Source organism: Anomaloglossus baeobatrachus, chromosome 1, assembly GCF_048569485.1.
Source record: "Anomaloglossus baeobatrachus isolate aAnoBae1 chromosome 1, aAnoBae1.hap1, whole genome shotgun sequence".
Taxonomy (NCBI): domain Eukaryota; kingdom Metazoa; phylum Chordata; class Amphibia; order Anura; family Aromobatidae; genus Anomaloglossus; species Anomaloglossus baeobatrachus.
Window position 1 is genome coordinate 481,781,689 of NC_134353.1, and position 22,855 is coordinate 481,804,543.

Here is a 22,855-nt window from a genome sequence, read left to right on the forward strand (position 1 = left end):
TTAAGTTCATAATCTTGATTTCTATTTTAGAGCTGTATTAAGTCTCTTAGGTTACCATGTATCATAGTATCTTATAACCTAAGGCTACCTGCAAATATTCCTCTCATTTCCTTCACACTTCCATCCCTTCTCTCCCCCTCCCCCCTTTTGCTTAACCCCTCATCCCCCCTCTTCCCCCCCCTTGTCCCCTCATCCCCCCTCCCCTCTTTAGGTCTCCCCCTTGCTCTTCTCTCCAGCTTCCACCTTCACCCCCCTCCCTCCCCCTCTCCCCCCCAGTTTCCTTCCATGTCCTCCCTCCGCTACCTCTTTTACTTCCTCACATTTCTACATTCTCCCTTCCCCCCCCCTTTTTTTTTTTTTTTTTTGTGTTTTTTCTCTTTCTCTCTCTTCCTCTCTCTCATCTCTTTTCTCCTCTCTCTCTTTCTCTCCTTCCCCTGCCCTCTTTCTTCTTTACTTCTTTCCTTCTTCTCCCCCCTTCTTCTCTCCCTTATTTCTATACCCCTCTATTCATGGTCCTTTGGTCCTTTTATTTATGCATGTTAAAGGCTATGTAGCAGGGTAATTAACAAAATTCAAGTTATTGGACTGCAGGAGATGCTTAAGTCCTTGTTTGAGGACACCCCCGTACCAAGTACACCATCTAGCCATGTTGGTACACCCTAGTCGTTGCTAGGGAAAATCTCTCCTGGTCACACTACTGGACCAGTTCTTGTTGGCTGCGTGAGTGCAGCCGATTGTTTGTATTTAAGGGTACGTTTACCCAAGTTCTACTGTAGGTTAAGTTTTTGACATTTTCCATTCAATCTAGCAAGTGGTATCTTTCAATGGCTTTAAGCTTGATGACATGGAATGTTCGGGGACTGGGCACACCCAGGAAGAGGGCGGCAGTATTCGCACATATCAAAAGATCCAAAGCTCAGATTGTATGTTTACAAGAGACCCATTTATTGTTGGAGACCACTACAGTGCTTCAGAAGCCTTGGGTTCATTGGTCAGCTCATTCTGTTCATTCCTCATATTCTAGGGGAGTATCAGTGCTAATCCACAAAACACTGCGTTGGGACCCGGGTAAGATTATAAAAGATAATGATGGGAGGTATGTGTTTATCCAGGCTCATATCGATGGGGTAATGATAGTGATCCTAGCCATATACATCCCCCCTGCGACGGGAATCTCGATACTGTATGAGGCGGCTAAGTTTGCCTCACTATTCCCACAAGCCTTGGTGCTCTGCATGGGGGACTTTAATTTGATTAATAACCCAGGACTGGATAGATTCAGCACCCGACAGGTCCCGATCTCCCCTACGATACAAACTAGACTGAGTGCATTCCTACAGGAGGTGGGATGGTGCGACATGTGGCGGTTTTATAACCCAGTACTGAGAGAATATACATGTTATACTCCCGGGAAAAATTCTCTATCTCGAATCGACTACATCTGTGGAAACGAAAGAGTCTGTTCTCATATACAATCAGTATGTCACTTGCCCAGATCAGTATCAGATCACTCCCCGGTATTTGTAGGCATTAAATGGGAGGGATGTAAATCACGTAAACTATCACGGAAGATTAACCCTTGGTGGCTTTCACTCTTTGGAACCAACGATAGGATTCCTGATCAAATCAGGGCATATACTGAGACGAACTCCGTGGAAGAGAATCACTCGGCCTATTGGGATGTACTTAAGGCGTATTTGAGGGGATGTTGTCACTCCTCTATCTCCTATCTCAAGAAACAGGCGGCCAGAGAGGAGGAGGAATTGGCCACTCAAAATAGAGCGCTAGAACATAGATTTACCTCGGACTCTTCTGAGGAAAACAGATCTCAATGGCTACAGGCTGGGAGGAAATATCTTTTGTACTTGCAAGATAAGGCTAAGAGACATGTCTTCTTCACGAACCAGAGGTATTTTGAGCAAGGGAACCAATCTAGTAGTTTACTAGCGTTCTTGGTGCACCAATCCAATAGTTCACCTGCGGTCCTTAAGATTAGAGACCCTAGCGGCTAACCAGTCACTTCCGTCAATGGCATTCTGGAGGTGTTCTTGGACTTCTATAGGAACCTATATGAATCCAGACTGACAGTGTCAAGGGAGGAGATCGCTGATTATTTACGAGATCTGGAGTTTCCCAGATTGACTTCGGCCCAGGGATCGGCCTTGGATGAGCCCATTAGTATGGAGGAGATGGTAGAGGCGATGGGGGCCCTTAATAGGGGTAGGGCGTCCGGCCCGGACGGACTCCCGATTGAAATATTTGACAAATATCAGGGGGGGTTGGCTCCAGCCCTCCTGGAAACGGTTGAGGCTTCGTTCCGCAGGGGACGGTTGCCTGACTCTTTCTATGAGGCAACCATCATTCTGCTGTTGAAACCAGATAAGGACCCATTGGATTGTGGCTCGTACAGACCGATCTCTTTGTTGAACTCTGACTATAAAATTCTTACCAAAATACTAGCAACTAGACTCAACAAAGTAATCTCCTCCATAATACATGAAGACCCGTCTGGATTCATTCCGGGTAGGAGTACCTCGGATAACCTGAGGAGGGCGCAGGTGGTCTTACAGATGGGCACCAAGTTAGAGGAGGATTGGGCTCTGGTCTCGCTGGATGCGGCCAAGGCCTTTGACTCTATAGAGTGGCCATACCTGCTGGAGGAGCTGCGGGCATTTGGTTTCGGCAACGAATTCATTAGATAGATTGAGATTATATATAAAGCACCATCTGCTAATATTCAGGTGGAACACCAATAATTAGAGGATGAAATCCATACCACATAAGATTAATAAATATGAAATAAAGTCAATAATATAACATTATCAAAATTTGGGGATATAGGATCAATAGGACCATTCGGATTAGAATATATTAAACCAAAAAAGAAGAAAAACCGAACAAGGGGTCACTTGAATATTGTATTGAATCTTTATTATCATGATTAAAAATATACATAAAAACACACACACGGCTCCCTTATGACACTCTACACGACGTTATTCGTCTTTTCTATGACACAGATATGTGATCTTTTATCATACGCATTTGTGGCGCCCTGGACAAGCCAGGGGCCACAGAGCACAACACCCACACACCCCACACTCCCAGCAGGCACACCAAAGCCAGAACACAAAACCCTTGTTGCCTTCCTCCAGGGGCTGATGATCACACCAGGGGGTGGGCTAGGCAGTTGGACCCGCCCACCGAGGAGTTCACAGTCCTGGAGGCGGGAAAACCAGGCAGATAGAGTTGGGTAGTGAAAGTGAGCAGAAGGAAGTAGTAGTTGAGCAGCCTGAAGTTGGTCCGGGTGTGTGGCCCGGACAGATCAGCAAGGTTGGCAGACGGTGGTGACCGTCTGCAGGAGTGGCTGATTGGAGTCTACAGTAAGGACCGTGGACGGGCGGTGGCCCGGCGGTACCGGACCGGTACACAAAGAGAAGCCAGCACCATCTGGCAGGGGCTTTTCGGACCCCGGCAAGGCTAGGAGTCGCCGTGAATTTGCCGAATCCGTTAGTGAAGGGGACCTCCTGGGTTTCCAAACAGTCAAGTCCCGACAGAAGGCAACAGTCCAACCAACAGAGGGAGACACCGCCACCGCCAAGGCAACCGTTTCTCAGGGCCAGCGCCTGCGGGCAAAAGGGGCTCCTCCGGCCAATATCCCAGCCGGGGAGCGGGTTACCGGTGGAAACCCATTGGAACCGTACAGACATCTTAGGTGCAAGGAAAGGCAGTTGCCACCAACCTGCTGGGAGCAACAACACCATGGCCGTCTGTGGGACCCGTCCATCCAGCCATGTGTTTTACCGAGAACTGTGTCTTCATCATTGGGCTGAGTGAGTACCACCGTGCCGTGCGGCACAGCGCTGCCCCCGCGACCCTGCACCTCCCCAGGCCCCGTAACCTGCCTGCCATCCATCCCTACCCCATCACCGGGCCCCGGGACAACCAACCCCCTACCCACGGAGGGGAGGAATAACAAAAAAGCTGCTCCCTGTCACCGCTCCCGGGATCCCCGTCCAGAGCAGCGGTGGTGTCACCAAAATCACCACAACCGTGGGTGGCGTCACGGACAATATCCATAATCAAAACCCCCACAACCAATCAAATCCCCTTTTCACTGACGGGCGAGGAGCGCCGCTCGAGTCCCCTGGATCCGGGCCACCACCGAGCAGCAGCGGCCGCAGCAGCAGCGGCAGCCGGACCCCAGCAGTGGGAGAGCGCAGCGTCCCCTCCTCCGCCCGCGACACATTGTTCTGTCTATATTGACAGTTGAGTATTGTCACAATTACCTGCCCCCCCTCCTGTGGTTTGTTGAGCTCTGTCCCCTATATGATATGTTTGGGTTACCTGGTTTTTCTATGATTTGGTCACTTCTTTACCTTATTATTAGTCCCCCCTTATGACACAGTTAGTTTTGTTTCTCCTATGTTATGTGCAGGCGATTTGCCTCACTTATTATGTTTGTTGTTCACCTGTTGTCTTTGGGATAGGTTGGGGCCATCCGCCCCCTCTATGACACGGGCAGTGTTTTCCGCCCTTTTCATGACACGTTGCACCTGATTTCTTTTCTCTCCTAACACGCCCCCTCTATGATATGTCAGGCTACTCGCCCGTAAATGACACTTCTATGTCTATGACACTTCTTATGATCCGCCCCTTCTATCATATGCTCGGCTATATGCCTCTTCTTATCCGCCCTTTTTGTGACGTGCTCGGGCTACCCGCCCCTTTTATGACACGGTCGGCGTTTTTTCTGCCCCTTCTATGACACGCTGCACTGGATTATTATCACATTTGTATCAAAGTTTGTGCTCGTTTCCTTTATATCCCTATGCTCTATACATATGATCCAATTTGTTATTCTATGCTGCACCTTTACGCCCACTTCTCTGCTTCTGTGCAGTGAATCGGTGGTCTGGCTATGACACTCTCCGTCACTTTCCCCACGTGACCTCTTATGTGCACGACTAACAACGCATGCGCTCAGACTCTGTGCTGATTGGTCGCTAAGATACATTTAATCCCAGGCAATCCCCAATGACTCCACCCCCTGAAGAAGTCGCTACAAAACGTGCGCGCGTCGGGGCAGGCGCCGCATACCTTGAGGAGGCTGTGCTCTATGACCCTAGGTGAATATATCACTATTTAGTGACAGGAGTGTGCCGATTCTGACACTCTCTTAATATTACTTAAACTATATGGTTTTTCTTTCCCCTACTGGTCGATGACTCATTGAGCCGTCTCCCTCTTTACATTCTACCTGCTTTCTTGAGGCTGCCGGTTTAGTGTTTGTGGAAATCAGGTATGATGCTTGTTATCAGCTGAACTCTCTGCTGATTATACCCTATTATTAGTGTGGCATGATTACTAGCCACATCTTCCTAGTACTTGTCACCTTTTGCTGTGTCTGAATATTTATAATTGATTGTTCATCCATTCATCGCCCTTGAATTCCCTCACACTATACCTACTGCCTCACCATTGAACTATATCATTGTTATGATCTTTACATATTATGCAGGTTTCTGACGCCTTTTTCCAGTCAACAGCCGTGTGTGTGTTTTTATGTATATATTTAATCATGATAATAAAGATTTAATACAATATTCAAGTGACCCCTTGTTTGGTTTTTCTTCTTTTTTGGTTTAATAATATTCAGGTGGGTGGTGGGGTGTCGGAAACTTTTCCTTTGGGGAGGGGAACAAGACAGGGATGTCCCCTATCCCCTCTCCTGTTCGCCCTGGCCATGGAACCGTTCGCGGTGCGCATTCGGGCGGACCCAATTTACCGAGGAGTGAGGCACCATAAGGGAGATGAACGCTTGTCTCTGTATGCAGACGACTTGTTATTGTTTGCATCTGATCCGGATTCCTCCAATCCTAGAGCTGTGGAACTAATTGACCGATTCAGGGAGTTCTCGGGTCTGTTAATAAACTGGTCATAGTCGTACCTCCTCTTTCTGTCTCGGGACAGAGAGGAAATGGCAAACACCCACATATGTAGGGTTCCAGTGGTGGATCACTTTAAATACCTTGGGATTATACTGGCAAGAAGCCCTTCGGAGATGATAGCAATAAATATTGCCCCCCTGTTATCACACCTCGGGGAGAAATTTAATAGATGGAGCGAGCTCCCGCTTTCAGTGGCGGGAAGGATTAACCTCCTTAAAATGATAGTGCAACCAAAGTGTCTTTATATTACCCAGCATGTATTTGTGCAGATCCCCCGCTCCTTCTTTCGGACCCTGGAATCCTTAATGATCACCTTTGTCTGGGGTACCTCCAGATCGAAAGTCCAATTGGCCAAATTACAGAGACCCAAAGACCTGGGGGGTATGGCCCTTCCTGATCTGTATATATATTACCTGGCCGGACAATTGAAATATCTGGGTCAATGGACACTTCCTGGGGTGAGGGGTTCTCCGGAGGGACTCTTGGCAGAGTTCACGGGTGTGGATCTCCTATGGCCACTGTTGACAGATCACAAGAGAGCCCCTGAGGGCCGTGTCCTCCCAATACACAAACTAGGGGCCAGGATCTGGAAAGAGGCTAAAGCCATATTCGGATTTCATGACATGCCAATTGAGAGCCCCTTATGGGATAACCTGGACCTTCCACACTTTTGTGGGTTGCCGGGGTTTGGTGAATGGAGGAATCGCGGAATAGTCTCCCTGGGTTCAATTGTCCGTGATGGTGAACTCCGCCCTTTCGCGCAACTGCGTGCGGAATTCGATCTGCCGGAATCTCATGGGTTTGAGTATCTCCAGATCAGGCACGCCTTTCGGGCTCAGTTCTCTATTCGTGGGGCTAGATTCTCTTCCATCCCAGTCATTGGCATTATCAGATCACAGGGCCCTGGCGGTCTTATTTCCAAACTATACTCCTCCCTCATTCGGGCCAAAGCCATGAACAGTCCTCTTTCTGTCCGGGAGAAGTGGAGTGCCAGGATCTCTGAAATTGATGATGTAGTGTGGGATGACATTGTCGAATCCCACACTTTGGTCTCTCCCGCAATTAATAATAGACTGATCCAATTATATATAATACACCAGAGTTATATCACTCCCCAGAGACTGAAAAAGATGAAAAAGATGAATAATTTGGTGGGGGTGGGTTGTCCGAGATGTGGGAGAGACGGTGCTGATTTCTGGCACATGATATGGGATTGCCGGGTCATTCTCTCCTATTGGGGTGAGGTTATAGCGACTCTTTCCACCATACTTCAAAAAGCGGTTGCTATGAGCCCAATCCTGTGTTTATTCGGGGTGGTGGATGTACACTCCTGGTCCCAAGATGAGAATCTATTAATAAAAAAGGTCCTGTTTTTGGCCCGGAAGGGCATTATACTAAATTGGATGAGCACTCATCCCCCAACTAGAGCCTCTTGGATTGCATTGGTAAATGCTATCATTCCGTTAGAACAATTTGTATATAAGACGAGAGGTTCTTTACATAAATTTGACAAAATATGGGGTAGATGGTTGGGTTCGCCCTTGACCGGAGGATCACCCGGTTCCCTGACCGATAACCTACAGTCATTACAATCGCAGTAATACTCGATATTGCTCCAGTGATGGGAAAGGAGAAATATGTAATCCATGAAACTCCGTATCAGTAATGTGACGTGGTCCCTGACACCTGGGTTGTACATTCCTTGTCAATATGGGCTCTTTGCCCCAGGTTGGATATGGCTCGCGAGCTGACACCTTTGAAATATCTACTGTACTAATGCCATGCTGAAAGCAATAGATGTTGACCTGATTGTTGATGCATTATTAATCTAGCTATTAACCAATTTACACATATTTTTATTGTACAAATTGCTGAATTGTCTTTTATTGTAATGATTTACTTAACCTTCAATAAAACGAGTTTAAAAAAAACAAAACACATGCGTATTTACCGCGTTTTAGATGCGTTTTAAGCGCTTTTTACATGCTTTTTCACCTGCGTTTTGACACATGCGTTTTGAACATCAAGACACTGCTAAATAAAGTTTACAAAGTCAAACAGAATGAAAAAAACCCCAATACATTTATAATTTGTGAATTAATAAAAAAAAAGTTATATTTCATGAAATTATAGCGGTTTTATAATATTTAATGCTAAAATAGCAATAAAATCTAAATTTTCTTTAATTTAATTGTCGGACTATGTGTGTGTGTAACGGGACATATTATTCCATTATTTTAATGTCAGAAAAGCATGCGTTTTTGAAGTCCAAAACGCATGTTTCTGCACCAAAAAACCAGGTAAAACGCAGGAAATTTGAAGTTTCTTGGTTTTTGCCATTTCTGATTGACTTCAATGTTAGCAAATGTTAGCAAAACGCACCCAAAATGGCAAAAACAATTGACATGCTGCTTCTTTGAACGCATGGTTTTTGCCACAAAATATGCAAATTAAACGCAGCGTTTTAAAACGCAAAGTGCGGTCTAGAAATCAACCTTTTCCATAGACTATTATGGAAAAGCAAAACGTATGCCTTTTGGCATGAAAACGCTGCAGCTCAAAACGCTGCAGAAACGCAGGTAAAAACGCAAAATGCGGTCATACCCTAAGGACGGCTTTCACACGTGCGATGTCTATGGGGTCAAATCGAAAGTGACGCACATCCGGCGTCACTTTCGACATCGTAGTGTGTAAATCCTAGATGATACGATGAACGAGCGCAAAAGCGTCGTTATCGTATCATCGGTGTATTCTCCGACATTTCCATAATGCCGGTGCCGCGACAGGTACGATGTTGTTCCTCGTTCCTGCGGCAGCACACATCGCTGTGTGTGAAGCCACAGGAGCAAGGAACATCACCTTACCTGCCGCCGGCGGCTATACGGAATGAAGGAGGTGGGCAGGATGTTTACATCCTGCTCATCTCCGCCCCTCCGCCGCTATTGGACGCCTGCCGCGTGACGTCGCTATGATGCCGAACGACCCTCCCCCTTAGGAAGGAGGCGGGTCGCCGGCCAGAGCGACGGTCGCAGGGCAGGTGAGTGCATGTGAAGCTGGCATAGCGATAATTTTCGCTACGCCAGCTATCACAAGATATCGTACCTGCGACGGGGGCGGGGACTATCGCACTCGACATCGCAGCATCGGCTTGCGATGTCGTAATGTGCAAAGCCCGCCTAACTGTCAGCCACTACATAGGACCACACAATAGACTTTTAAGCATAAAAAAAGGGATTTCAATTAATAAGATCTTCTTACAAACCTATATAGCAATCTGCACAGAACCTTGGCTCTATAACACACTGCCTGCAGATAAAGCTGCATATACAAAATTATCAGTTCCATTTCATATTATACCTTAAGGGGGAACAGTATTGAAAACTATATCTTGCTTTTACTTTTTTGTCTATATCATTTGTATCTTCTGTGTGGCTTCATGATAATATTCAGACATCATTTTTATATTTTTTTTTATTTCAGTAATTATGGGTTTTTTTTTGCTTTCTGGATCACTTTATTATTTTGCTATTGACACATCTCATTTCTTTTTTGTATGTCCATAGTGGCTCATTAATATAGTGGACACTATCCCTTGCAGCTGTAATTATTAGAAGAGGTATAACTTGATGTTCATTAGCCCTATTGCAAAATTGGTAATAGAGCCCTGAAGCTAGACAAGAAATATCCAACATAATGATGTCATAGTACAGGAATAATACAGTAAATACTGTGAAGTCATGGGAAATAGTGCTAAAAGTCATGTCACAGATTGGGAATAATGTACACAGCAGTGTCACAGCACTGAAATAATATGACAGAAGAGGGATAATAAACATAGTAATATCCCAGCTAGTGGCTAAGGACCACAAACACAAAACAATCTAGCATTAAAGACTAGAGCTATTTACACACTAGGAATCTGCTGTACTTTCTTAGAAGGTGTAGCAAATCACATCATATATCTTCCGTCCCGGAACCCTTAGCAACCATATACGATAACTCATTGTTCCCGGCAGGTGCACACAAGTAGGTTCTCCTACACAAGCCAAGGGCTGATCACCTGATTATATCTGACTTCATATCTCAAACAGGTATTAGACCTTTACAAGACTTTTATTCCTAGGGGGGAAGCCTCTGTGGACGCTTGGTTCCTTCATAGGCAAATAGGTAGTTTTATTAGATCCTGGCCGCGCCAAGCTGTTTTTCGCCCGCAAACCGCATTTGAGAACCTGTGTCTCCAACAGGACAAGCCAGACCATACAGTGTCGCTACTGTATAAGATGCTTTGGGAGAGCATGCCTGGGGCAAGCAGCAATAAGCCTCCCTTCTTGACTAGATGGTAAAGAGACTAAGGCCTGCTTTACACGTTACAATTAATCATGCGATCGCATTTGCGATCGCACCCGCCCGCATCATTTGTGCGGCACGGGCAATTTCTTGCCCGTGTCGCACAATGCTGTAACCCCCCGTCACACGTACTTACCTTCCAAACGACCTCGTTGTGGGCGGCGAATATCCAGGTCGTTCGGCGTCACAGCGACGTCACACAGCGGCCGGCCAATAGAAGCGGAGGGGCGGAGATGAGCGGGACGTAAATATCCCGCCCACCTCCTTCCTTCTACATTGCCGGCGGGACGCAGGTAAGCTGCAGTTCATCGTTCCCGGGGTGTCACACGGAGTGATGTGTGCTGCCTCGGGAACAATGAACAACTGGACGTTCGATTTTTAGAAAATGAGTGACGTGTCAACGATGATTGAGAAGGTGAGTATTTCTGCTCATTCATAGCTGTCACACGCTATGATATCACTAACGATGCCGGATGTGCATCACTTATGACGTGACCCCACCGACATCTCGTTTGATATATCGTAGCGTGTAAAGCCTGCTTTAGACAGAAGCTTCTCTGTGGAGGAGTGTGCCAAAATATATCAGTTTACTCATAAGACCTCCCCTTGTACAGTGTCACAGAAGAGGAATTACAAGGTTCTGTCTAGAAAGTACAGGTGCCCCACAGCCATCGGCGCCATGTTTCCTCTGGCCTCCGACATTTGCTGGAGATGCCTAAAGGAGAAGGGCACATATCTGCACGTGTCGTGGTCATGTCCGCCAATTAAACGTTTTTGGGAGGGAGCCATTAATCTAGCCAGCAAACTATCTGTATTTCCTGTGGCGCCGACACAAGAGCTGGCAATGCTATCCCTAGGGGAGTTCTCTGTCTCCAGGTACAAGAAGGGCTTACTTAGACATATATTGTCTGAGGGTAGGAGGCTGATCCTGAGGTACTGGAAACAGGAGAAGTCTCCGTCATGTGCTGAACTGGTGTTGGAAATTAGCAACATATTCAGGATGGAAGATTTGATAGGCCTGGTAGGTCTGACAAGGTATTTGATATGGGGTCGCCCTGGATTATGTTCAGGGACTCCCCGGACATGGCTGAATGGCTGAACTCATAGAGGTTGGATAGCTTGACTCTCCTCTTGTCAGTAGAACTCTTTTTCAGAAGGTCTTGTGTTGTTTTGGATTGGGGTGGTCACACGGACAAGACTCTACTTCTTTCCCTTTTTTTCTTCTCCCTTTACCTCTCTATCTAACTTTCCCTTCCGTTTTTCTTTTCTTCCCATTCCCTTTTTTTCTGCTTTCTCTATTTGTCTAATAATGTGTTTTTGTATAAAGCTCTGCAAATTTAGCACGGAACTGTTTATGTGGAAGTTGTCTAACATTTGGATATGGATATTCAGTGCGAGTAATACAGACATCTGTTGAAATTTTTTATATAATAAGGGAAATATTGTTTCTCTCCTTGTTAATTGTTCATAGATGTCCATAAATGTTTCATGATTTGGAGATGCCTTTTTCAAATGAATAAAATTTGATTCACAAAAAAAGAGCTATTACACACATAGTTGTCACAGTATGGAAATAATGTGTAAAGTGCTCTCATAGAACAGAGAGATAATTTCTCACCATCTTACTATGAATTACTGTATTTTTTCGAGAACTTTTATTCCGCCAAAATTTGGGAGGAAAATGGGTGAGTGTGTCTTATAGTCCTAATGTACCTGGCTTGCTGTGGGGGGACGGCAGTGGAGCAGGTCACAGGAGGCAGGAACAAGTTTGCCGCTGCAGGAAGCCAGTGGCTGGGGCGAACATGTGTGTCCGCTATTAAAGAAAAATTATTTTCTCTGCTCCCCATGCGCATAATCCTGCCATCTCTTGGCATTGAAGCCGGCGCCAAGAGGTGCGCAGGATTATGGGTGTGAGGAGCAGTGAATATTCATTTTGGATTATCTGGCAGCTGATGTCGGCGGGTGATTGTGGATGCATGGCAGTGGCGTCATACACTGCCTGTTGTTTATACGCCAAAGCCAGCTGCTGGCATCAGAAGAGGATGCTGCGCATCGTGGAAGCGGTGGGAAGACGAGTAGAATCGCTTATTATTGGAGTGTAAAAAAAAACAAAACCACAGTATAAAGGAAGGCATGTATATACACCAGGATGGGGATCATATATACCAAGATGAGGGGCATATATAGCAGGATGGTTGACATATGTACCAGGATGGAGGACATATACACCAGGATGGGTGACATATACTGTATACCTGGAAGGGGACCAGGCTGGGGGATATCAGTACAGAATTGGGGACTTTGTTCGTGTGAAAACCCCTTTAAGTGCAACTGTGACACCCTGGACTAGCCAGGTAGTCACAGATAGACCCCCGCACTACACCTGTCCCCCAAAAAGGTGTCATCAGCCAACCATTAAAACCTAGTCACCTCCCTCAGTGCTTGATGAACACATCAGGGGGCGGAGCCATGCAGTTGGCCATGCCCACCGAGGAGTTCAGAGGGCCTGACGCAGGAAACACAGACAGATCAGTTTGAAAGTGCAGTGTGGAAGCAGGCCTGTGCCCAGGTCTGCAGCAGTCTGACAGGTGCCGGGGTTGGAGCCCGGGCACCTTTGGCTAGGAGGCAAACGGTGGCCTTGGCCTGCAGGAGCGGGAAGACACTCGGTGGAACCGTGGTGGACCGGGGCAGGGTAGTGGTCCGCCGGTACCGACCCGGGGGACAGATTCAGAAACCAGAGCACACAGGGGGGGTACTCAGACCCTGAAACGAGGTCCAGAATCCACTGGACTGAGATAATTAATTGATTGCAATCTGCACTATAGGTCCTTTCCCACCCATGTCCCGACTGAAGACAACAGCCCACCGAGGGGATAGAAAGCCACCGCACAAGCAGAGAGATCCCAGGGCTCTCCCGACATTTACAAAGCCGGGGAGCGGACTCCCGTCGCTGAAGCGCAGGCAGCCTAAATACACAACACGGTGCAGGATATCAAGACCATCGAACCGGGTGGGGGACCAGACGCAGCCGGCTGCGGGCACCGACCACCATCAACTTGGTTTACCAGAGACTTGTGTGTGTCAATAACAGTGAGTATAACAGTGCCATCCGGCCGCGCACCGCCCTGCACTGCACAGCTACCCCCAACGGGTCCCAGGGCTACCATCCCTGCCCACGGAGGGGTTAACAACTTGCTGCATAAACATCTCCCCCGGGTGCCCCGTAACTGCAGCGGTGCTGTCTACCTTCACCACATCCCGTGGGTGGCGTCACGAACTCAAGCGCGGCTCCGGCCGTGCACCTACCTAACCCCCACCGAAAGCGCCAGCATCCCCTTTCAGAGCGAAGTGACCCCGGGTCCGGAGGCGCTTGAGCCACCCACCAATGAGCCCAGATCCGAGCGGCTCGGCTGCAGCCGAGCGGGGGGCGGTACACAACAACCTGTCAATAATCATGGATTTCTACATTCTTCAGTGATACCTTTTTGTATGCTGTATACAAAGGAGAATTAATGGAGTGTCAGCTGTACAGTAGTTACTTCATTATTTGTCATGTTCATGAAAAGCTAAAGTAGTGTGACTGCATACTTAATCATCTTGTCTTGCCATTGTTTAAGATCTCTCTGATGTCAGAGAAGTAGGATTTTTCTGTACTGATACCCATTCAGTCTGGTCTCGGGAGGTGGCTCAACTCTGCTCAAAGGTACACCAAAATAATTATTATAAAGGGTTTGTCTTTATTGACATTAGTAATATAGTTAGCAAATGTAAAAGCTACATTGAAGGCACCAACAATCAGATTAATATTGACAAGATCTGATTATACTAATTATTGTTTGTTTGAATTTGTATTATAATTAAAACATCACACAATATCAGTACACAATATTAATTTATCCATGAACATTAAAATAGTTTAACATATCAATCCTTAAAGGGGTTGTCTAGCCTAAAATGACAATCTGCAATCACTCTATGTGCCTGCAGACTTGTGAATCCTTGCATCGCATGCATTGTGCGCTGTGAGGATTCTCTATTGATGTGAGCAGCAGGCACGCGACCACAAGTATATGATGTCCATACAAGCAGTCATGTGCCATCTAGACTGTATCTGGCTTTGCTCAATGTAAGTGTATTGAAAGACGCCATATACAGTCTAGTCAGAATATTGCCAGAAGTCTACTTGCAGATTCAGAGCAGAGTTATTGGAGAATAGAATCTATTTAGATTTCACCTTCAAGGACTATTGCTTGTGCATGGCAGCACTTAGGGCTGTACTGCAATGAACCCTTGCTAAATACTATTAATACACTATCCCTACTCTAGAAACTAACCTTACACGAATTACTGCTAAGAGCTGTATTATTAGAGAATAAAATGTATGTAAATTAGCCCTGAAAAGGACTTTTGGTTGTAAGTGGCAGCACCAGCAGGTACTGTAAGGCAATGAACCTTGCCTAAATTCTTCTAACACAAAATATCTATTCCAGAAACTAACCTTACACGAATTACAGCTAAAGCTGTATTATTAGAGAATGGAATGTATGTAAATTAGTTCTGAAAAGGACTGTTGGTAGTACGTGGCAGCAAGGTCTGTAAGGCAATGAACCCTGCCTAAATGCCTCTAATACACTAGTAGTTCGATTTTTCTTCATATCATGTGTACATACACGTAGTGTTTTGGCTTTTTTTTTCTTTTACAATTACAATTATTACAATTTTCTTTTAAAATCATACATTTTGTAGGTCCCTCTGTCATACATCATTTCTAGTTAGCTATTCTCTAGCACTTTACAAGGCCAGCTAGAACGTGCCTGTTGGTGTGTTGATCTTTGACCTGAGGGGCCTCAAGTGGTCCTGTAACATACGTTTTGGAGGGACTGTTGTTACTTATACATTTGGCCGGTCCCTCCCTCATTGAGAGTCAGATAGTGGAATACTTATTCCATAGCAGTTTACAATGCGCCCATTGTAGTGTTGGGCTTTACCCTACTCCTCCTTCTCCTCCATGTCATTCTGTGGCCCTAAATTCAACAATAGTCAGGAAACCTAAGTTTGGTGAGGGCCCTATAAATTTTGTAGTGCCCTCTTCTGTACATTTGAGAGTGCCCTCACTTATTCATATCATACGGCCCTCACTCGCTCATTTAACTCATTTAAAGGCAGAGACTACAGAGTAGAAGGGAAAGCGACATAAAGTACAAGAAGGAAGCAGTGACTACAGCCTGTGAACCTCATGATGGGCTGAACTCTGCCAACAAAAAAAATAAAGCTGCACTAGTCAACCAGTTGACGAACTCAAATATATCACTTGTGGAAGTAAATGGACAAAGGATATATGGTGCCCCCCCAGGATGGGTTGGAGAAGCTTCTCCAAATGGCTCAAAGATATTTATTGGCAATATTCCCCAGATAATATAGGAAGAGAAGACTTGTTGATTGCTACTCTAGTACGTGATCCAGTGCAGAATGTGCATTGGATTTCTAAAAATTACTCCTGGGGGCTGTGTCATAGAATGACAAGGGCCTCCCATGACAAACATTATCTACGTAGGACTAGTGTAGTAGTTGTAGCCCTCAATTCAAGTTTTCAGATGGCCTTAAATTGTTCATCAACAGTCATTGTAAATTGCTACCAAATACGTATCCCCTATCTCAGTCACAATGTGGGACAACCCAGGGATGTTTTTTGCCAGCTATGGTGACTGACGGTAGATTTCTATCGAATGCGTATCCCCTATCTCAGCCACAGTGTGGGACAACTCGTGACAAGGGTCTCAGATGACAAATATTAGTTTGGTAGGACTACTATCCTGGTTTGTCCACTGCACAATGTGCATAGTGTTTACAAAAATTAGCCCTATGGCCTTAGGGGTTAACGCAGGGAGTCACCATCACAAGGACCTCCAAAGACAAATAGTAGTTAGGCTGGAGTAGGAGTACTGTCCTGGTTTGTCCACTGCACAATGTGCATAGTGTTTACAAAAATTAGCCCTATGGCCTGAGTCATGGTTGACGCAGGAAGGAAACAGCTCTATATGGGAAGGGGTGGACGTTAACAGCAGTACAGCCCTTGCTGATGTGCTGGTCTATTGAAAATGGCCCAGTTTACACACAATTTTTTCCCCACCTCTGTTGGACCTGGTGTTCGTGTCTCTCTCTATTAATCCTTGGTGTTGAAAAGAGATGGTAACTCTGCCTCCAGCATTGTCTGAGGGTGATATTTTCATCAACTGATCTATAACAACCCTCTTGAAGGATTCCATTGTGCAACCCTGTGGTGACTCCAAAAGGAGAGAAGGAAATTTCTCCCTGTACCGTGGGTCCAGAAACGTGTCCAACCAGTTTAGGTTGTAGGATAAAATGTGTATCATGTGAGGGTCTTGCCACAGATACTTACAGATGAACTGTGCCACGTGGGCCAAGCTGCAAGCAGGCAAAGGTTTTGTGTCCCCAACAGGAGCAACAATACTCATCCTATCCTCATACTGACTCGCCTCCTCTTCCACCTCCTCCTTTCCAGCCCATCGATGCTGGACAGACATGAAGCTGGGATTGAGAGTCCCCTGTGTAGCATTGCGAGTCTCCTCGGTAGCACAGAAAAAACAAGTCCTCTCCCTCATCCTCCTCATCATCATCATCACCCAATGTTGCCTCAGAATATTGGCTGGGCTGGGTAGTATTAGGAAATCTGGCTCCATAGCCACATGCTGGACACACAAAGCTCCCTCTTTGAGATTATGCAGTGATTGCTTCAGCAGACACAGCAGCGGGATGGTTAAGCTGATAATAGCATGGTCACTGCTCACGAGCTTAGTGCAGTACTCAATGTTCTCAAGAACCTCACAAATGTCAGCGATCCACACCCACTCAACAGTTGTTATGTATGGTGGCTGACTCTCAGTCTGACAGGCAAATTGAAGCAAGTATTCAGCTACTGCCCTCTGTTGCTCACTAATCCTCTCCAACATATAAATAGAGTTCCACCGCATGGGCAGATCGCACATGAGTCAATGACTTGGCAAATTCAAGCACTTTTGCAGAACTTTAAGACCAGTAAAAGCAGCAGAGGAATGTTGGAAATCAGCGCTAATATGGCGCACCTTCTCAAGTAGGTATGGCAAGTCAGGGTATGTTTTAAGAAATTTCTGAACAACTAGATTCAGCACGTGAGCCATGCATGGCACATGTACTAGCTTGCCGAACTTTAAAGCCACCACCAGGTTATGCCCCTTATCGCAGTCAACCAGACCAGTTGGAGGTGCATCAGGGAGAGCCACTGATTGGTCTGTTCTTTTATACCTTGCCACAGCTCTGCTGCAGTGTGTGGTTTATGACCTAAACAGATCAGCTTCAGCAGTGTCTGTTGCCACTTTGCCGATGCACTGCTGCACATCTCTGAGCTTGGCAGTGATAGAGTGGGTAATTCAGCAGAGGATGGGGAGCAGGAGTAGGAGAGACAGGAAGTGGCATATGATGAGGTGAAACAGTGATAGCAGTTGGGCCCACTATTCTTGATGTGGTATAAACAAAAAATGCATGGCTAATTCAATTATACACTGGGGGAATAAGTATATAGTATCCCCCAGGAATGGTGCCAACTTCATAGAGAAACATTGTAAACAAGGAGAACGAGGAAGAAAAGGCACAAAATTATATGCAAAAAGTATGATTTTTATTAAATAGAATAAAATACAATATAAGAAATATCAAAAATTATTTGTCAAAAAACAATTCAGCAAGACAAGGTATAGTGGTCACAATGGTGTGGAAGAGCTAGACAATAAAAGTTGGAGACCTGATTTGGCATAAAAAATACCCATACCACCACTATAGAGTATATAATATTGTGTTCAACACGGATCCAGATAAATAACAAAGAAATCAAAAGTCAAATAGGTCCATGAAAAACAACAAGATATAAACGCCAAGGAGTATAAGATGGTAGTTACTGTATATGCTCACGAGCGGGGTATTATTGACGGGAAGATGCTCAAGGGCCTACTCACTAGCTTTCCTTGTGTTCCCACTTTTTACCTATTACCTAAAATCCACAAAGATGCCCTCAACCCCCCGGGTCGTCCTATAGTGTTTGGCATAGGCGGGTTGTGCGAACCCATTTGTAAATTCATTGATTTTTATCTTAAGCCTCTGTTTGAGTGCCTACCCTCCTATGTCAAGGATACTACGGACGTCCTGAGGCGTCTTGATGGCATCTTTGTGGATGATGACATGCTCATGGTTTGTGCCGACGTGGAATCACTTTATACCTGCATCGGACATGAAGACGGTCTGGAGGCGGTCCGCTTCTACCCGACAATCTGCGGTCGCGATGGCAATCTGGTGGATTTAATACTCGAGCTGCTCAGCTTTGTCCTGACTCACAATCTTTTTGTGTTCAAAGATCTTTTTTATCTGCAGCAGCGCGGCACTGCGATGGGTGCGACCTGTGAGCCAGCCTACGCCAACCTCTTCCTGGGTTCCTGGGAGAGGTTGGTGTTTGGTGACGGGTGCCCGCAGGCCAGCGCCCATGTGCAGTGCTGGCTGTGTTATATAGATGATATTTTTATTTTGTGGCAGGACTCTGCCGAGCAGCTCGAATCATTCATGTGTGGCCTGAACCGAAATTCCCTTAACATCAAACTTATTTATAGATTCAACAGATCTAATTTGGATTTTTTGGACATTGGGATTTCGGTGCATGAGTTGGGGGGCATTCAGGCCGACGTCTTCCGTAAGAACACGTCGATTAATGCCCTTCTCCTAGCATCCTCGGGCCACACTCCATTCACCATCCGTGCCATCCCGACCAGACAGTTATTGAGGATGAAGTGGATCTGCTCTACCACTTCCAACTTTGAATCCCAGTCGTCTGATCTCCGATGCAGGTTTAAAGCGAGGGGGTATAGCAATAGATGTATCAAACAAGGTTATCTATGTGCTAAAAATACCCCCAGGGACCAGCTTCTTCATTGCAATCCATGTCGGCCTACCATGGACAGTCAAATTAGATTTATTAGTACTTATAACCACCAGTGGGACACGATGAGGGACATCCTGGGCAAACATTGGTCGGTTTTTTTTACTGACTCCACTTTGGCTGAAGTATTGCCCAGGAGGCCACTCATGACGGCTAGGAGGGCTAGGAAACTCGGGGATCTTCTCGTCAATAGTCACTACATCCCCCCCGTTCCAACCCCTTTGCGTCACGTGGACCCCTTTGAGGTTGCTTTCCATGTGGTTGTGACGCCCTGGGCAAGCCAGGGGTCACAGGTCATCACACCACCACACCCTACATCCCAGTTAGGAACACCAAAGCTAACCAAAAATCCTTGTTGCCTTCCTCCAGGGGCTGATGTTCACACCAGGGGGTGGGCCAGGTGGTTGGCTCCGCCCACCGAGGAGTTCACAGCTCTGGAGGCGGGAAGAACCAGGCAGATTAGCTCAGGGAGAGCTTGAGTAAACAGTGAAGTTGAGTTAAGGAAGTGGAAGTGAAGGAAGTAAAGTGGAAAAGGAGGAAAGCAAGAGTGGTGACAGAAAGAAAGCCTGAAGTAGTCCAGCTGTGTGCAGGACAGGGTCAGCAAGGTCAGCAACGACGGTGACTGTCCAGAGGGGTGACTGTTCGGGAGTTCCTGGAAGGACCGCGGACGGGTAGTGACCCGGCGGTCTGGAGCAGCGTGCAAAGGACAGTCAGCACCAGGGCAGGGGCCTCTCGGAACCCGGCAAGGCTAGGAGTCGCCATAATTTGCCGAATCCGTCAGTGAAGGGGACGTAGATCCCCCAACAACTAAGTCCCGATTGAAGGCAACAGTCCAACCTTTAAGGAGGAACACCGGCACCGCCAGGGCACCAGTTCCTCAGGGCCAGCGTCTGCCCGGCAAAGTAGAGCTCCTCCAGTCCAGCTTGAAGCCGGGGAGCGGGTTACCGGTGGGGACCCATCGCTACCAACTTAGAAACATCAGGTGCAGGTCAGAGGGACATCACCGTCACCTACTGGGAGAGCAAGTGCAGCCGTCCGTGGGGACCGTCTTTCCAGCCGTGTGGTTTACCGTAAAACTGTGTCAACATCTCAGGCTGAGTGAGTACCACAGTGCCGCAAGGCACAGCGCTGCCCCCGCGTCCCTGCGCCCACCAGGCCCTGCATCCCCCATCTCATCACCGGGCCCCGGGATCACCAACCCCTACCCACGGAGGGGCAACGCAACATCTCGCTGCTACACACCATCGTCCCTGGGCCTATAGAGCAGCGGTGGTGAATTCACCACAACCGTGGGTGGCGTCACGGACAATAAACAATCCCCACACCCAACCACCCCCCTTTCACTCACGGGCGAGGAGTGCCGCTCGAGAACCCCCGGGATCCGGCCCACAGCTCGAGCCACCACTGAGCAGCAGCCGCCGGACCCGAGCAGAAGGGGTGAGCGTAGTGTGCTGACACCCTCCTCCCCGCCCGCGACAATTTGGTGTCACGAACAGGATCTTACCACTCTGCCGTTTGGTAGAGGTGCGCCTTGTTACCGCCGGAGGTGTCCGGCTGCAAAATTTCAGAAGTCGCCATCTTTGGCGCGAAAAGTTCCCGCTCGAGTGTTTTCTCGAGTAGCAGAGGCGCGAAGGCCAAAACCCCGCCCCGAGAGAGGAGGGGCCGAAAAGAGCTAAGGGGGATGCGATGGCGGCTGGCTGCATGTGAGAGCAGCGATAGAAGCAGGGACGCCAGGACCCTGCGGCCATTTATTGGTTCCTGGAAGAGGCCGCTGCTAAAGATGCTGAGTCCGACCAACAACACCGTGGTCCCCGCGCCCGGCATGGCGGCGTGGGTGGAAGTCCGGACCGCCCAGCTAAGCAGCCGTCTGCAGGTCCGCATGCAGCTCCTCCTGGAGGAGTGGGAGGCCGACATGGTGGAAGCGGTGGCTGCTATGCGGAGATGCGAGGTGGAGGAAAATTTGGAGGAACGGGTAAGAGACCCACGTCCCTGTATTCCCGAGGGATCGGCCGCTGCGGCTGAGGGGCCCGGCCTACACCCGTTCACCCTGCTGCCTCTCCCGCTACCCGTGTTAGCTGCTGCTGCCCCGCCACTAGGCCCGCTACCACCACCAACGGTAGCGGTACCCTGCCAATCCGCCCCAGCGGACCGACCTGCAGCAGAAGCTCGTGACCGCCCTGATCCGCTTCCATGGAAGAAGCCGAAGGCTGAAGCCATCAGCAAAGATGCACCGGAGGCACGGCGGGGATGCGGCTGCCAGGAGGCAGAGCAGGCCATGTCACAGCGGGGTCCCTCATTACTGAAGGTGCCGGTCGTAGCCGACACGGAGGGACTCTGGCTGGGCCCGTCCCCCACACACGCTGAACCGGAGCAAACAGAAAGTGCTCCCGGCTGGGAGCGACGGCAACAGCAGCTGCGCAGGGAGATCGATGCCCGAGAGGGGTGTAGAGCGGATGTGCATGCCCGCATGAATATGGAGGAAGATGACCCGCAGCTAGCTACCATCGGGGTCCACGGCGGTGCACCCTGTGAAGGTGGCACTAGAGCCCCGCGATTGAGGATGGACTGCTAAGCCGGCGGTCCTCCGCCTAAAAGTTTTCCCTATTGGGACCAGAAGTCAGTGTGTTTGTTTGAAAGTTCTGCTGATGATAAGAAAGATGATTACCGAACAGTAACCTGATTGTCTGCTTGATTTGCAACCGGCCGGAGCCGGCACCGTTGTCCCAGTGGGGACCGTTTAAAAAGTTTGCATGAGGGACTGCTCATGGACAAGCCCGTGAACTTTCAGGGCAACCACAAACATTAAGTGGCTTGTAAATAAGTTGTTTGCCGTTACCGTTTTCCGCAATGCCGCCTCCGGAGAGGCAGGTTGGAGGGAGGGCCCTCAGCAGAGCAGGCTGGGGCCCAGCCACCAAAGGAACCGGTGGCTACCCTCTGGAGGGAAGGACAGATCCCGCTCGGGTACCGTGTGCTGGACTGTGGGTCAAGGGGTGCTGCCTGGGCTTTAGGGGCAGCATCAGGGCCAGGTTGCTTGGGTGGGAGAGAGCGGAAACCGTAACCGTAAACCGTTTGAAACGTTTAAGAAATGTGCCTCCCGTTATGGAAAGATTCATTAAAAATGTATATATGTTACCGTTTACCATGTTATATTTTTCAGAAAAAAATAAAACCGGTGTTGGACGGCAGCCCGCGGACGGTCTGCATTTTGCTAAGGGGGAATGTGACGCCCTGGGCAAGCCAGGGGTCACAGGTCATCACACCACCACACCCTACATCCCAGTTAGGAACACCAAAGCTAACCAAAAATCCTTGTTGCCTTCCTCCAGGGGCTGATGTTCACACCAGGGGGTGGGCCAGGTGGTTGGCTCCGCCCACCGAGGAGTTCACAGCTCTGGAGGCGGGAAGAACCAGGCAGATTAGCTCAGGGAGAGCTTGAGTAAACAGTGAAGTTGAGTTAAGGAAGTGGAAGTGAAGGAAGTAAAGGGGAAAAGGAGGAAAGCAAGAGTGGTGACAGAAAGAAAGCCTGAAGTAGTCCAGCTGTGTGCAGGACAGGGTCAGCAAGGTCAGCAACGACGGT